The sequence below is a fragment of the Pocillopora damicornis genome, chromosome 5, assembly GCF_964200805.1.
Source record: "Pocillopora damicornis chromosome 5, jaPocDami1.2, whole genome shotgun sequence".
Taxonomy (NCBI): domain Eukaryota; kingdom Metazoa; phylum Cnidaria; class Anthozoa; order Scleractinia; family Pocilloporidae; genus Pocillopora; species Pocillopora damicornis.
The window spans coordinates 13,903,576-13,920,160 of record NC_142674.1 but is presented as its reverse complement, the minus strand read 5'-3'; the positions used below and the strand labels follow the sequence as shown (position 1 = coordinate 13,920,160).

Sequence of the window (16,585 nt, the reverse complement as noted above, 5' to 3'; positions counted from 1 at the left end):
TCCAAAAATAACTACTTTATTCGTTACCCGATGGTTGCAAGCGCTAACGATCTCTTACTTGATTGGCTCATTTAAAATAATGATGATGCCCAAAGACATGTTTCTTTTCGGCACGATTATGGAAAATTTATTCAACAGTAGTTTTAATTTGCGCATTAAAAACAAAGGAGATCTTAAGATTCAGCGGTGTTACCAAAACATAATGATTAAAACAAAACATCCAGTTTTCCATTCGCTTTGGCAGTGAGTTGAAATTAATTTATAATGAACTCAGAACTGTTTAGAAGGGAAAAACTGTTTAAATAAACTATTCTTAGTCAACACTTACTTAATTCTACACCAGATGGTTGCAATGGAACAATTTTGATGTCCTCTTATTGGCTCGCTTCAAAGTGAAGTCATAAACATTTAAAGAATATAGTAATTGGATTCTGAAATGCATTCTTATGCAAAATCCATGTCGTCCTCTTCCTTTTCATTTTTTGTTATCACGTAACGAGGTTTTATATTTAGCGCCTCTCCACTTTTTGGGAATGACCAATTTTTTTTAAAAGAAGGAAACAGCTGAGAAAAGTATTATTATGATATCACTTGTTTTCTTCTGGTATTGTTCGGATCACTAAAACATGTTTCATTCTAGGCCTATTATTGTTTAATTCAATTGTCAAAGTGCGCTGTGTATAATCAATTTTCGTTGACGATCTTCACCCATTTTTTTTTTCTTCTGCCGATTGAATTTACCATGATGCACTTAGGTCAATTGCATCGTAGGGTTTTTAATTTTATCCGTTGTTGGTCGTTGAAAATGGCTAAACGCTTCTCAATTGCTTATAACTGCAAAAAAACAAAACAAAACAAAACAAAACACGAAATGAGAACGGTTACGCAAAAAAAAACAAAAAAACAAAAAAAATGCGAGAAACAAAACTCGACAGAAAAAGATAAACTAAATATGAATCGTTCGTAAATTTGCTAAATCTCCAGAGTTTCTAAAGCACCAGTTTTGACAGCTATTGGTTACAACAGTCCAGTGACGCTAGTAAAACAATTATGTTATTTGTGACCGGATGGTTGCAAGCGTAAACGATCTCTTACTTGATTGGCTCATTTGAAATATGATGATGCCCAAAGACAAGTTTTTTTTAGAGACGATTGTGGCAAATAAAAGCAAAATAAGTTTTCCATTAGCTTCGGCAGTGAGTTGAAATTAATTTACAATAAACTCAGAACTGTTTAGAAGGGAAACAGTTTAAATAAACTATTTTTAGTTAACACGCACTTAATTCTACACCAGATGGTTGCAATGAAACAATTTTGATGTCCTCTTATTGGCTCGCTTCAAAGCAAAGAAAATAGTCATTGTATTAAAAAATGCATTCTTATGCAAAATCCATGTCCTCTTCCTTTTTATTGTTTGTGTTACCAAGTAACCAGTTTTTATAACTAGCGAATAACCACTTCGTTTCGAAATGATCAATTTTTCAACAGAAGGAAAAGTTGAAAAAGGTATTATTATCATATTATTTGTTTTCTTCTGCAAGTATCAAAACTCGACAGAAAAAGATAAACGAAATATTAAACTGGTCGTTATACTACAATCTCCAGAGTTTCTAAAAGGACCAACTTTGATAGCTATCGGTTTCAACAGTCTAATGACGCTGGTAAAATAATTATGCTTCTCGTCACCAGATGGTTGCAAGCGTTAACAATCTCTTACTTGATTGGCTTATTTGAAATAGTTATAATGCCTAAAGAATTTTTTTTTTGGGCACGATTACGGCAAATACATTCAACGGTAGTTTTATTTTGCGCATTGAAAATAAAGGAGATCTTAGGATTCAGCGGTGTCACTGAAAGGTAATGATTAAAACAAAAAATAAGTTTTCCATTATCTTTGGCAGTGAGTTGAAACTGTTTAAATAAACTACTTTTCATTCTAGGCAATAGCTTTGGCAGTGAACTGAAATTTATTTACAATTAGTTTAAAACTGTTTAGAGGGGAAAAACTGTTTAAATAAACTACTTTTAGTCAACACTAAATTCTACGCCAGATGGTTGCCATGGGACGATTTTACCGTCCTCTTATTGGCTCGCTTCGAAGTGAAGTCATAAACATTCCGAGAATATAGTTATTGGTTCTGAAATACATTCTTATGCAAAATATTCGTCATCTTCATCCTTTTTATTGTGAATCTCCACTTTGTTTGGGAAGGCTTTTTAATTTTATATGTTGTTGGTCGCTAGAAATAAATGAACGCTTCTCAATTGCTGATAACTGCTGAAAAAAAAACAGTCCAGTGACGTCAGTAAGCTAATCATGGTATTTGTTACCAGATGGTTGTACGCACTAAAGATGTATTACTTGATTGGCATTTTTTAACATAATATTGATGTCATAAGTTTAAATTGTGATGAACCGAAAGAATAATATGCTTTTTTGAAGATTGCTCGTCGAGCTAGGAAAAAATTAAAGCTACATGATTATTTATATGTCTATAAATCATTACTATTTATATCATCCTCATAAATGATTTTTTTTTTCATTATTACCAATATCCTCATCATTATAATTATATAAATTCTCATGATCACCATTGTCTTTTCTACCTCAACAGAACAGTAACTGAGGATTTCTTTTAAGAAGTATGTAGCGCCAGAGGTAAATGCTCATTTGAAACGCGTCGAACTTTTACATTGATGTTCAACGGTGCTTTATCAAGTTTCGTTATAAATGTCTCTGTTATTTTCTTTATGATGAGTTTTTATTTTTACACCGAATAAATTGGTTATAAAATTCCAGTGTAACTTGTCTAATTAGAATTTACTATAGATGGCTTTGACGAACAAATAACACAACTAATCAAAGCGTGAATAATTGAAGTCCTATCCTTAAGTGTTCCAGTTCCGTTTGAAAAACGCTCCGATTTCATCGTTAGCAATGTTTTTATTCTTGCAGATTGTGCAAGCGTTTTGAGTCACTGCCAAGGTGCAAGAAAGGTGAGGTGCTCCTTTTTCATTGCCACTTACATGTTTATCAGAAGTGCTACAATATCACCATAGGTGGCCGTAAATTAGTGACAAATTAATAACCCAGCGTGCTAAAAAATGAAAGAGAGAGAGAAATTCGTACGCAGATCACACATTAAATTGATAAAGTTTCCAAAAATTTTGCGGATGTTCGAAATGTGTTTTTTGGTTCTTTTTCCTCTAAATTTGTAGCAAGAAAATTCAATCACATTGCATTGGGTTATTGAGCAAAGTGGTTTCGAATATATGGGAGTAGAAGAAGATAAACTTCTGATTCAGTACCCATTTCGTGTTATTAGGTGTGGTCCGAAAATATATCTTAGACACACCCAAAAAATTTAATAGCTTCCTTGGTGCTTGGGTGGTGATCGCCTATGTAGAGATATTATAAATGCGGGTTCTGCCTACATAAAATCTCGACTAAAATGGGGGGGGGGGGGAGGGGGGTTAGTTAGAAAAGAGGGATTCAGGCGGATTTTGAAAAAACCTTGATCTTTAAGACAACTCATGAGATTTAATCTTGATTTCAAGTCCACCTTGAAATCAACTTTGAATTAAAAAAACAGTTCTTGCATATTCTGGGGACAACCTTCCAAGAAGAGAAAATTCAAAAAAATTCGAATTTTTCACCGGTGAATAATAATTCACAATGTCTCACTCGTGAGGTCTGAAGAGGATGTGAATATTATCATCTCGAATGATCCTCATGTCACGCCATCGGAGTGTCGGAGGGTATTGATTGTTCGTGTGCAGATTTTCAAATATCAATGTTGTATCTTCTCGCAAAAATGTTGTGGCGTGCCCTGATTTGTTCTTCTGTTAAAATCGCGCCTCTGTAAATGAGAAGTTATTTCATTAATAAGTCACGCTTTCCAGCCCACGGTTAATGATGATGAGCTGAGCATTCGAGAGGATGAAGATATGACATTCAACATTCCCTGAACCCGATGCTTTCCTGTTAATTCCGAGCTCAACTTCTTTTTTATTCACCAATTTCAATCCACTTCCATGAAGATCCTTGTCTCTCATACTCCTGAGATCGATAAAAAGAGCGAATCTGTTTCCAGCGTAAAAGTCTGTTGCATTTATCGCGCTGTTTTCCTTACCAAATCCTCTGAAGACACTGATTCCCTCATTGATGATTGTGTCTAATCCCTTATCTACTGAGATTGTCTTGAGTGACGTGCTCACACATGAATCTCTTTCCGATTTTTGTGGTTAGACAAGGCCTCATCAGCGAGTTCTTGACTGCGAATGACTTCATACTCAAGCTAATTTTATTCAATTCATAGGCAAGCTGCGTCTTGTCAGATCCTATTAGAACATTACTGGCAGGTGCAAGCCTGAGCTCGAAAAAAAGTTCATTAGAAAGAGCTCTTGGGAAGAATCCATGATCCTTCAGAATCTTATGATGGAATCCAATATTTGTTCTGATAAACAATCGAGCTTATTCTCATTGTCAACTCCTGATTTATTCTTATCTTCAGCATTGCATCTGATCTTTTAAAGGTCAACAGACTGAATAACTTCTCTGAACATGCTCACCCTCTCATCCTCACTCAAGGAGAGGTCCTCATAGAACTTGCATAGATCATAAACATCATTGTCCTGTGCGATTATTTCTGCGAATTTCATAGTCAATTTGTCAACAAGAGCTCTTGAAACATTGTCCACGATATAACTGTTTGCGTGACCACTAACCGCCGAGTCAAAGATAGGTTGAAAAGGTCCTGGCACAAGGGCATCTCTGTTATTATGCTTTGGAACTACACCTTTTATATAGGGCATAAACGCTGTGGACTTGAACTACGTCACAGGCCTTCGGCTTGGGGAGGAGTTTCCTGTTTTCGTGACCTGCTGTACAAAGGAAGAGGGAAAACCGTTAGAAACAAGAACTGATCAATGTCTCTTTTCCTTCATGACTGATGATTTTTTCGCGAGACGCTTCGCCCGGTCATGCAAACACTTAACAATACTGCGTCTTACTCATTGAGGGTGGTGTGAATCATGCGCTAAGTACTGATTTGTGTGAGTTGGTTTTCTGTAGACACTGTTGGTCAGGCGTCTGTATGGTTCCCTCATAACTGACGAGTCTTTCCATGGTGAATCGGATGGTAGGTTGCTGACTGTTGAGGTGCTGTAAGAGACAGTCCACATAACTGCGATCTAGGATGGTGATGGTTTCATCAACGTAGCGCTTCCAGATCTTGGGTTTCTGTGTTGTGGATTCTATTGCTTGTTCTTCAAATACCTCCATGTAGAGGTTTGCAATAACTGCTGAAATCGAGCTGTGTATTGTCAATATCCGGTAAAAGAAGTTATTGCTGATCGTGGTGGCAAGTAATAATAAACTGTTTAATCGTTTGTCTCTCGATGTAGTCACTTGAGATGTAGGTGGCGACGTTTTGATCGCCGTGATACAAATGGTAACGCGTGAGCAGTCGACCCCATCGCCTGATAAAGACAAGCAGTAAGCAGCCGAAACGTCGCGATCTAGACCTCAAGTGATTACATCGTGAGACAAACGACTAAGCAGTTTATTAAAATCAAGGTTGTTTTCAAATGCGTCAGAATCTCCCTTTTCTAACTACTAGGGGGAGGGGGAGGGGGTGCTTATTTGAAGAAAGGCGCTTAATCGAGAGGGGCGCTTATTCAATTTTTTTTTTCAATGTTATTGGAACTTTATATGGCTAAATATTAAATAGAAATACAACAAGAAGTATGCTACATAATCCACGAAGACGTTAAGTCAATATCAACATCTTTCAAGTGGAAAGACGTATTTGCTTCAAAAAAGATGACAGATGATAATGTAACTGGAACTTACAAATTGAAGCAGTTTAAAGCCTGATGGTCACATTTTGATTGAGCGATAATTCCTCATCAACTGTTTCATCTAAACGCATACCAATAATGATATAATCGTAGATGTTACTGATCCTCGAGAATGGTCTGGTTGTGCTTGGGAAGTTAAGACCATTTACTAAGAGCGGAGCAATAGAAAAAAATTTCAAGCGCATAGATAATGCAAATAAAGGAACCCTAGAAGAACACGGATATAGGGATAACTGGAGCGTAAAAGACACTATTATTCTTAATGTTTCCGCTTTAAATGAGGGTTAAAAGTTATAAATAAATTGACAATAGAAAAAGTCTTTTTTTGTTTCCCTACTAATTAAGAAAGTGAGGAAGGGAGTGGGAGGGGCACATATTTGAGGGTATGGGTCTTATTTGACATTTTGGCCTAAAGGGTGGGGGCTTATTAGGGGGAGAGCTCTTATGGAAGAGAATATGGTACTTGAAAAATTCCAAAGAGTGTTGATCAAACATTGCACCTTTGCAATCTTTAGTTACTTTAAGATAATTACAAGGGAACTTGTCGGAGATGGTATTACCATGATCCTTTGAAACTGCCACAAATGTGTTTAAATTCGTTTTCAGCTATAAGCTTTGTTTGAGTCCTTGTCAATTCTACACACTTTTGGTCCGTTCAGCTTATAACAAGATGGATTTTGAAAACAGAAAAACATTAATTTCCTTCAAATAAATATGCTAATGTGAACAGTTTCAAGCTGAAAATTGGAGCTTTCTGTCGGCCACCTTCATCTAAATTTGCATACGTGTTTTCTCGGTAACTATTCATTGGAAATTTGATTTCTCAAGGAAATAATATCTTTAAAAAAAAATTGAAATTACTCCAAGAATTCAATTATAATTTCAATGATTTTTATTACCAGTTGTTCTTTTCTGTTATCAGTGGGGATGATTGATTTGGTGACCCAACAGTCGGAGAACTACTTAATTTATTCCTTACCTAAACAAGGAACGATTTGACGCCCTACAATCCCTTTTTTTTAATTAATTTTTTTATTACTTTTTGTTTCCATGAAGATTGTCATGAATCCTCGGGCTGTTCTATTGCTCACACTGGTGGCCGTTCCATGCACATCTGCGAGTACGTTACCCCGTTGTTTTGTATGTTAAATTACTACTTTAATCATTTCCAAGGAAATAAGTTTTTCAAAAAAGCATAGTCTAACGGTGATGTTCTGCTTGGCTAAGGCATCATTAAACATAAAAGTTTCACTCATGTTATCGGCAAATTGACAGAACGAAAGCATAAAAGCATACTACGGAGGATAGCTTTATTTTAGAATGTCATGAAAAATACATGTAGTAGGTCAGTACATTTAAGGAAAACCATTTTGCAATAAAGCAAACTCAGAAGTATGGTGTCATTGAGAAAATATATCCGGCAAAGCCCATTCTAAACTTTTGTTGGAGCCTTCGAGAGGAAAGAAAGAAAACCATGGAAAACTATATCTCAATAAGAAGTTTATTTTATGAGAATTTAGTAAAATTAAAAGGGTAAACAGAAAGAAATGACCGAACGCTACTCCGTCGAAGTTAAAAAGTTAACAAACGTGATCTCTAATGAAATGTAACTGCACAGTGTCAATCACAATATATAAATATATTTTTTTTAAAGCAAAAAAAAAACCAAAAACTTTAAAAGTAAGCTGCGAAGTGCCCTTTCATATCACAAGATTCTCAACCTTCACAGTCAAAGTGATAGTGTAAAAATATATAGTTAGTGTCAACGATTGTTCACGATTCGTGTGATTCTTTTGATTATCTAGTAACTTGTAAAGCCGATCAGTTTGCTTGTGCAAATCAAGAAAAATGTATCCATGCGTCTCTACGCTGCGACAAGTACAGGCACTGTAGCAATGGATCAGATGAACAATGCAGTGAGTATTGTACATTTTTTTTACATTTGTTGTAGGCTTAGCCTATCCCACTCCTAAAGTAATGTCAAAATAAGTTATAATAACAAATGCTTTTTTTAAAAAAAAAGAAAAAAAAAAGAGGAAGAAAAAAGAATTGTTTACCGAGAACCCCACAACTACGATAACATCTCCAGAACAGGGAAATATATATATAATCTTTGACGCACGTTACATGCAATGCATTTCAAATCCGTCTATCTTTGGATATAGAGCTTTAATGATATTGACAAGATTCTTGTGATGGCTACAATCACTTTAACAACGAATGAAATAAAACGAAATTTGTTGAATGAGGCAGTATTAATTTACGTGATGTATTGAGCTATTTTATCGTTGATATATTACTTTGAAAATAATAATTTTAGAAATAGAGGCATCCATTGAATTGATGATGATGATGAATTGTCGTCGTCCATGGTAAACGACATGTAAATTTTTCCGGAAAAAAAACAAAATTACAGAGCTTAGTTGTATTGTCATAATACTAGTAAACCATTTCAATAAGTTTTCGTTTTTTTTTCATGTTTCACCTGGACGCATCAGCTGGCCGTAAGTACTTTAAATTCAGACTGTGATCTATTTGTGTGTCGTCTCAGTATGTACTAATACAATAACAGCATTAACCAACTGTCGTATAACTGCCTTTGCCTTATTTCAAGAAAGCTGATCGAAATTCGTGGAAACTCTATTGACCGTAGTATCGTGTCCCGTCCTTTTTCCTTATCAACCCTCTTTTAATTCCCAAATGCCCTTTTTTAAATGTCTTGCCTTTTCCTAAAAAATGTTATAATTTTAAGCCCTTAAACGTACGTAAAAGTTCATTCATTTTTGAACAAAAAAAAATAGAAAATAAAAAAAAGGCAAGTCTAAGGGTAAGCAGCAACCTTCTACTTTCTGAAGAAAATGTGGGTTAAATTTAATAAGGTGGCACGGCTGTAACAACAGTAATTTGATAAAAATAATCAGATATGTCGTAGAATAGGCTATTAGTCGTGGTAAACAACACTTCAAAGGGAAATATAATTGTTTGTCTCACGATGTGGTCACCTCGGTGTGGATCGCGACGTTGTGACTGCATTCTGCCAGTTTTCTTCAGGAGATGAGGTCGACTGAGTACGCTTCACCTATGTGCTGTTGAGCGCAGCAAAACTATTTAACGGATAAAAAACTCAGTAGCCTCCATTTTTCTCCAAAACAATATGATAATCTATTTGTCCCTGGACATCGTTGTTCTTCGAAGCTCACATTTTTCGAGCTTTGCTTTCAGATATCTGTTTATTCTCGAACAAACCATGTCCGCGGACTAACATCCAAGACTATTTTAGCACCAAAAGGAGGCTAAAGGTTATTAATTATCGGAGAGTGAAACTGAACGTTGCATTGTGCACCACCATGTCTTGACTTTCAGTTTTTGGTTGTTCATTTCCTGTGTCTTACGAGCAGAGGCTCAATGTTGCATGTCTTTCAATAAGCAATCATTGGGTGAGCTTGAGCAGGCTAAAATAGATTATGAAAACGAAAACCCATCGAGGTCTGAGTTATTAACACAGACACAAGGTTTGATGATTTATGATCTCATGCGAAAACCAAATAACCCAGTTCAGAATCGTTAAGTGGCTGCATCGAATTCTCGCGTGGGAGCGAGGCTAGGTGCTCACATAGCGGCGCGAAAATATAAGTGTTCTTAAGAATTTCTAGAAGTTGTAACACAAAAAATAAGAAAAAAATGAGACTAACCTCAATATGGTTCGTTGCTCAGGAGCTTTGTATCGGTAGACTAATCGTAACCTGGAACGATTTTCTGTTTTAAGTTGACATTCTGCCGTAAAGCTAATAGCAAGTTCGAAGAAGAGCGAAGGGAGGCAATAACTGGCGAGGAACACAACTTAAGGAATTATAACAAGTACTCTGCTAATGATTCTCATCGAAAACGCTCAACGGTTGACGTGTCTTAAACGGTTATGCAACACCAGCAGCATTTGAAATACACGAAGAAACTGAAAAAAGAATGAACGTTGAGATAAAGGTTCTGAAAAACCATCTTCGCCGAAAGGGTCCTATGTCAAATAAAAAAAATTTAATAAAAATGTAAAGCGCAGCACCACTGATCCTCTATAACATAATACGGTCACATATATGCCAAAACGCTAAGTAGTCATCATGGCCGCATTGCGGAGAAGACAATTTCCATCAGAACACAAATCGATGTTTCTTTAAACGATATCCAACAGTGGCAAAACGACCAAGAGGAGTTAACTCGGTTACGCCGGGAAATGAAGCAATGCAGCATAAACTGCAAGAAAAGCCTACTACAAACGAAAATTGTTTGCGAAGGATGTTTTAAAAAAAACCATGAATCAGTTAGGTTCCGTAATGGTATATCAAACATCTAATAAAATATACTAGGACGAGAGAAACTTTTGAGACTTGAATAGGAATCTGTTGGGTAAAATGGGGAGGTGCATGGCCGAAATATTTCCTCCGTCACAAATTACTCGTTCTTTCATTACTCGGGAGTGCTCTTTATGTAACATTCATATTACTCCTCTGGCAAATTAAAGAGGAAATAAGAAAATATCGTTCTCACTCTACCCAGGAAAGTTGATGGTAATATATTGTAATGAAATGTTGATCAAAGAGCTATCCTCACCCTAAGTATGGAGAGCCACCTTGAGTGAGTAAAAAGAGCACAGTACAAGTATAATTTTGAAGCATAATTTTGCTGTTGAAATCTCCTTCTCATGACCCCATTCCAATGGTTCTGAAATATTTTCCATAAGGCAACAATTAACTAAAGCTTTGATGGAACTAGTCTTGTCTGATGTTTCTTTCAAATCGTACAATTTGTAGAAATATGAGTCTGCAGATATCTGCCTTTTTTCTGATCAATCCAAAACTGACTGCCTCCTTGATGTTCAGTCTTGTGTCACTTTGAGTTTGGATCAGGTTAAAAAAGTTAGTAAAATATTCCACTAGCTCATCATCACAACCAAAATCTTCGGCAAAACTGAGATCTTCCACTCTAATGGCATAGTCAGTCAGTTCTTCTATTTGTACGTTTCCAGAGACGTTTCTCTGAGAGACATGTGTTTGTAAGGTTATTTGATACTGTAGAACGGCTGTAAGTCAAAAAGTGCATTAGTGTATGTTTGCCAGAACCATTGCTGCTTCCTTTACACGGACAAAAGGCTGCGTGCACTTCGGCACTCGATTTAAAAATAAAAAGTCACCATAAGTTGACATTCCATCTTCTGTTTTTTGTCGGCGCAGTTGGCTTAGCTTCATACTGAAATAAGGAAAACGGTTTTAGCAATTGACAGCACTATAAATCTTCTACGTGTCCATCATGGAAAAACTTGCATCCGAATAGAAGTTTACATGTTTCAAGTGCCGCTCCCACTGAGAGCGGTCCTCTCGACTTCCCGTCGGAAAAAAGTTTTCTATTATTTTTTGCCCATGAAAAGGGTTTAAGACACATGTTTCAAAAATAGTTCAGTTGTTCTCCAATTCTCTTTTTTTGCTTCGCCACAAGCCAAAAATCATTTTTGGCCAGACCACCCCTGTGAACAGCGATAAAAAGTGTCAATTTCAAAGATTTTGTCCAGCGCGCAGCGACTGCAACAATGTAGCTCACGGAATTCTATCTTGTTATAAGTTACAAGGTGTATTCAGTTAGTTCACAGACAAAATATGGAAACTTCAGCTGAAACATTTTTCATACCAGCGTGATCAGAGGAGACCCTGCTCTTCGACCTTAATTTGCATATAAAAAAATTCACTACTTTGTACGAAAAAATTCTCAAAATGCAGGCGTTAATCGGGCCGAAAAAGCATATCAGTGCATACTTTATACACCAATGAGGTCACAGATTGCCTCAAACTCGCGGGTATATCTCTAGCTTCCATCTACCAACTTCTTAAAAACAACGCAAATCCATGTGTTTGCTCAATTGCGCTCGTGTCAAAGAACATTTGCATGATTCTTGGAATTGACCAAGATCTCCTTTTGACAGTTCAAACTTCATTCGTTTATCTTCTACGTTGAGGATTTTAGGTTTTCACAGCAACCGAATGGAGATTAGATGCCGAGTTGTCCTAAAACGCTGCGTATTATCACTCAGCTGAATTCCCAGATCGAAAAGATATTTTCTCAGTTTGTCTACCTTAATCGCGGAGAAGTTCGAAGTTTCTCCGGACGGTATTGCTATGTTCACCAAGCCTCTTTGGGATGTGATAAATTCGGTACCAGTTATACGCGCTTAACAATTCGGAAATGAGTTATTTAATAATTGCTGTATTACATGCATTTTTCGAATAATCTGCAAAAAAGAGGATATTTCTCTCTAAGTTTGCTTTAAACGGACGAAGGTCTAGGAAACTAGGCAGTATGTAATATCCTGAGTGGAATATCCGTTGCAGAGATGGCATTTATTATGCCAAATAAGCACGCTATCGTATATCGATTGAGTTAGCTCTCGACCAGACAGACTTTTCATAGTAATTCTAATGTATAATTATTGACGTTACTCGCATATCTATACAGGAAAGTGTGAGAACTATGAGTTCACATGTGGAAATGGAAAGTGTCTCAGCAAATATCTTCGTTGTTTTCTGGGAAATGACTGTGGTGATAATTCAGATGAACAACAGTGCCGTAAGTGTGTTTTTACTAACACTTCTGTCTTATGTTGCAATCACCTTTCCTCTGGGCTGATGGCTAACAGTGCTTTTATTCAAGTCAGCCTGTACTTACCATGTCAAGATACAAACAGATACTCTCTTTCAATCTCTCCCTTTTTTCTTCAAACATCAACGTAATCATAATAGCAACTTTTATGTGGACCAAATAGGAAAAATGATTTTTGTTCTTGTTGTTGTTACTACTGACTACATAGTATGCCTTGCTCCACTTTCCATTTGAGTTGTTCTTTGTTTTGTTTTGTTTTCCTTTCTTTCTTTCTTTCTTTTTTTTAATTTTGTGTGTTTATTTTTAACTGCAATTGCAATGAACAATTCCTGGTCACTAAATGTTGAATTAATTTGGGACTGTTTTTCTTCTTTTCTCAATTTTCAAAACATTTACACGGAAACACTAGCTTGGCGTAAGTATCTTTTGGATGTGTTGTTGACTTCTTCTCCTTAGAGAGCGGTCATCTTACTTGCCTTGTAGGGGAAGGGGAAGAGAGAGGGGGGTAGGGTGTGGATAGTTTTGTTTGTGTCATTTCAAATTCAGTTTTAATTTACAATTTTCATTTTCCCTTTCCCATTGTGGCTGTGTCCAAATACCAAAAATCTTTGCAGGTGTTGAGGGTCCCCAATAGGTTTTCCGGGATCCGGGATTGGGCTTATTTGCAGGAGCAATTGGCAATTTTGAGGGGCGGGATTCGGGAAACAATAACTTAAACGCACCGAGAACGGGGCAATTCGTTGAAGAGAATTTATAAAGAGATCGATCTACGTGAAATTCCTAAAAAGCATAGCTTCCCACGCAGCCGTTTTTATGAGATCATGTTTCATTTCTTTCCACAAACTCGTTTATAACCTGGTGAGTCGTATGACAGTAGAAGTGGAGAGTGCTCACTTAGTAGTGCATTTATCACAAAGATCCGCTTTGTACGGTGTTAATTTACGCAAGAAACTTTGGAAATGCAGCCAAAGAAGCCTTAAAGAGGACAACCCATTGGGTGGTGTATTATTTTTACAAATTCAAAGTCTTGATATCCTGTACCTGAACGTGCCATGATCCTGTCGGCCATACTGGTATTCAAATGTTATCATCTGTACCCATAGCACCGTAGAACATACAGAAGATGAAGGACTGAAGAGAGAAATTCAGCCAGGTCAACTGCTCAGCTTCGAACTGTCTGACCTCGAGGAGCAGCAAAAAAAAAAAAAACGAAAAAAAAGGCAGACGAAGAGGAAAATGAGATATTAGAGTACGATTCCCAAGCAGTGATGAAGAATGGAATGAGTCATTTCTGGACGACGAGACCGCATGCGATGATGATCACTTTATCTTTGGAACGAGAGACTCGTTATCTCCGCGGAAGATTTTCACCGCTTTGGAGGAAGTATTCGTTTCAACAGCAAATTGTGTTCAGGTGACTTTTCGTAATTTCCCTTGTTATGGAAGCAAAGGGATTTCCGTCACCTTTTTTTTGTTTTATGCACTTGTTGACATTGTTATTCGTTTCCTTGATCCTGAATTGTCTTTAATAATATGTTTATCCGTGATCGAAGTTAAAACGGAAGGAAATCGTCACCGCGACTAGCGTACGTTATTCGTGAAAAACTTTGAAAACGTCTGAAATTTACGGTATCGTCTGGGTGAAAAAAGATAAAATTACGCCTTGCGGTGAGCAAAGACTTCAACAGATCAATGCTGGTAGAGAAGATCATCACTCACCGAAAAGGCCCTTTAAAGTCGAGCAAATGGACGAAGAACAAACATTTATGATAGGGATCAAGATTGGCCGGTATAAACCGTCGGGATTACAGGACTTAGTCTGGATCGCGCGATTAAAGAACACTATTGGGGACCCCAATAGTGTTTGCTCATGATATGTAAATCAGTATTCGAAGTATTAGTTTGACATTAAGCATAACATCAAGTTCATTTTAAAACTGAACTTATTCAAGAGAGATTTTAGCTTTAATTACATGTTTTGCATCTATGCAATAAATGCTTTGACCCCTTTAGAGAACTTTAATGTGCGTAGCCAGGTACCCAGAAGAACGAAGGAAAGAAGGGAAGAAGGGGGAGAGGGAGGGGGGAGGGGGAAGTGGAGATGGGATAAATGAAAAACATGCTCCCCTGTTGCTAAGGCGTTGATATCGACTGTGTACTAACCGGTGATTTTCCTTTTCTTTCCTCTTTCTACGTTTTTAATGAACTGCTCCTCGGAAACTACAGGAAGTAAGTGGTCCTACAATTTCATAATTTGGATGTTATCTCTTGCATGTCATAATTATAACAGAAAAGCTGTTAACCACATTCTAGCCGCAACCTTTCTTTGCCAACTAAACACTACTAGCGGCATAAGAGAAGATCGGGAAGAGGAATCTGCCTTTCGGTCTGGAAAAAACCCATGGTATGAGATAATATGCCCAGGCCAATACCTTTATTGATGGAGAATTATATTTCACGCTCTACTCAGGAATCTTTCAATTTTGCATTTAACCTGTTTTCAACAATGGAACAATAGATCTTTTTATTTATCGCTGCAAGGAAAATCTCATAACACCACGATCATGGGGAAAAAATCTGTGGTTATAATCCATTAATTGTTTTTGTACCCGTTTTAACATTTGCATCCGTTTTACATGGGAGACTCTTTTCTTGCCAATTAGAACTGAGTCATTTTGTTACGCGGGTAATCTTTTAGAGGAAGGGTAGCTCGGAGACCAAACTGAACTCAGGGTTGTCGGAACAGCAACATGAAGATTTATTCTAGAGAATGAACGTAGTTTCCACGAAGTTAAACTCTTACTTACTCGGCCACCGCCAAACTGCACTTAATCTTGATAAATTCACACGACCTCCGCCATTTTCAATAAATACTGCTTCGTCACACTTGAATGAACACGCTAGAGTCAAGCTCTCTTCGCTTGTGGAAACTGGTTCAAACTTCGCTTGGACTCGTCTACTTATATACTTACACAATAAATATCTAGAACTTTCTAAATAGTCTAATTATTGAAAGAATACAAAACAAACCGCTTTACGAAACGCTTGCGCAATACACTAAAATAAACAAACTATGACCTCTTGCGAAGCTTCTATAAGGTCACGCTGTCACGCATTGCAATTTTTCGTAACACATTTTTGTTTCCTTTTACATCATTAATTAATAAAATAGTCTTAGAGCATCGAATTGATGTGTTTGATCAGCTTTACATAATCGATTAATTCATTTTTTTCTCACTTATTATCAATATTTTCATTCTTTTTTTAATTTACTCTCCCTGAATTAATTGTCATTATTTTCTTTCTCTATTCATGCACTGCCTTTGTCAAATTAAACAGCCTGTAAGTGATGAACTCAATTTAATGAGGCAACTGAATTAAATAACTTGCTTAATAGCAAAATAATACAACAGAAACGTGTATAGTATAATATATGTGACCCTCCACGGGATTCGGGGAATAAGATGAACGCACGCACACGGTATGCTCGCACGCTAAAAGAAAAGAACTAGCTTTTAATAACGCGTTAGCAGCGTGTTAGTTACTCGCCTCATTAACTTCAGAGCCATTGTCTGCTTCGCACGGAAGAAACAAAGGAACGTGTTAGGATCTTGCTCGCAACTTTGCACGATACAACACAGGGACCGCGCTAATTTTATAACACGCCTCTCAAAGTTAAAGTTGCTTTTTTTGTACCTGGAGCCAGAAATCTGTTGCTAAAGGTTCACAAAGATTCGGTACTGAGCTTATTAACCCTTTAACTCCCAGATGTTATTAACATGAAACTTCTCCCTATAATACCCATACATTATTCAGCAAACAGGTAATGAGAATACTCGAGCTTATCAGGTAGAAGCGGCTATCTTGATCTAGCACCACGTTCTCATAACTAATTTACTAGGAAATGTGTAACAGCTGGAGGGGAGAATTAACAACCGGATCTTGGGAGTTACAGGGTTAACTGTGGGAAGCGATAAGGATTTATATTTTGCAAGGTAAGAATCAAGTTTTAAAAAAGTAATTCGTGCGTTCAAACTGAGCTCCTCTAGCACTTGTGAAACACGTCGTGCTCACTGAATTC

At 36.9% G+C, this 16,585-nt stretch overlaps 1 protein-coding gene, 1 long non-coding RNA gene and 1 pseudogene across 3 annotated transcripts in view; 2 read left to right on the top strand and 1 right to left on the bottom strand.

The window, feature by feature from the left end:
• Positions 1 to 16,585, top strand: part of LOC149045444 (uncharacterized) — a 224,896-nt gene that overhangs the window by 61,253 nt on the left and 147,058 nt on the right. The gene's annotated exons all lie outside the window — the stretch shown is intronic.
• LOC149045455 (uncharacterized) overlaps positions 1 to 16,585 on the bottom strand; it is a 153,220-nt pseudogene that overhangs the window by 67,273 nt on the left and 69,362 nt on the right. The window lies entirely within an intron of this gene.
• On the top strand, positions 2,611 to 10,231 carry LOC149045463 (uncharacterized). The gene is made up of 4 exons (XR_016187273.1): positions 2,611 to 2,659; positions 2,957 to 2,997; positions 6,919 to 6,982; positions 7,668 to 10,231. It is a non-coding gene; the product is annotated as an uncharacterized LOC149045463 (long non-coding RNA).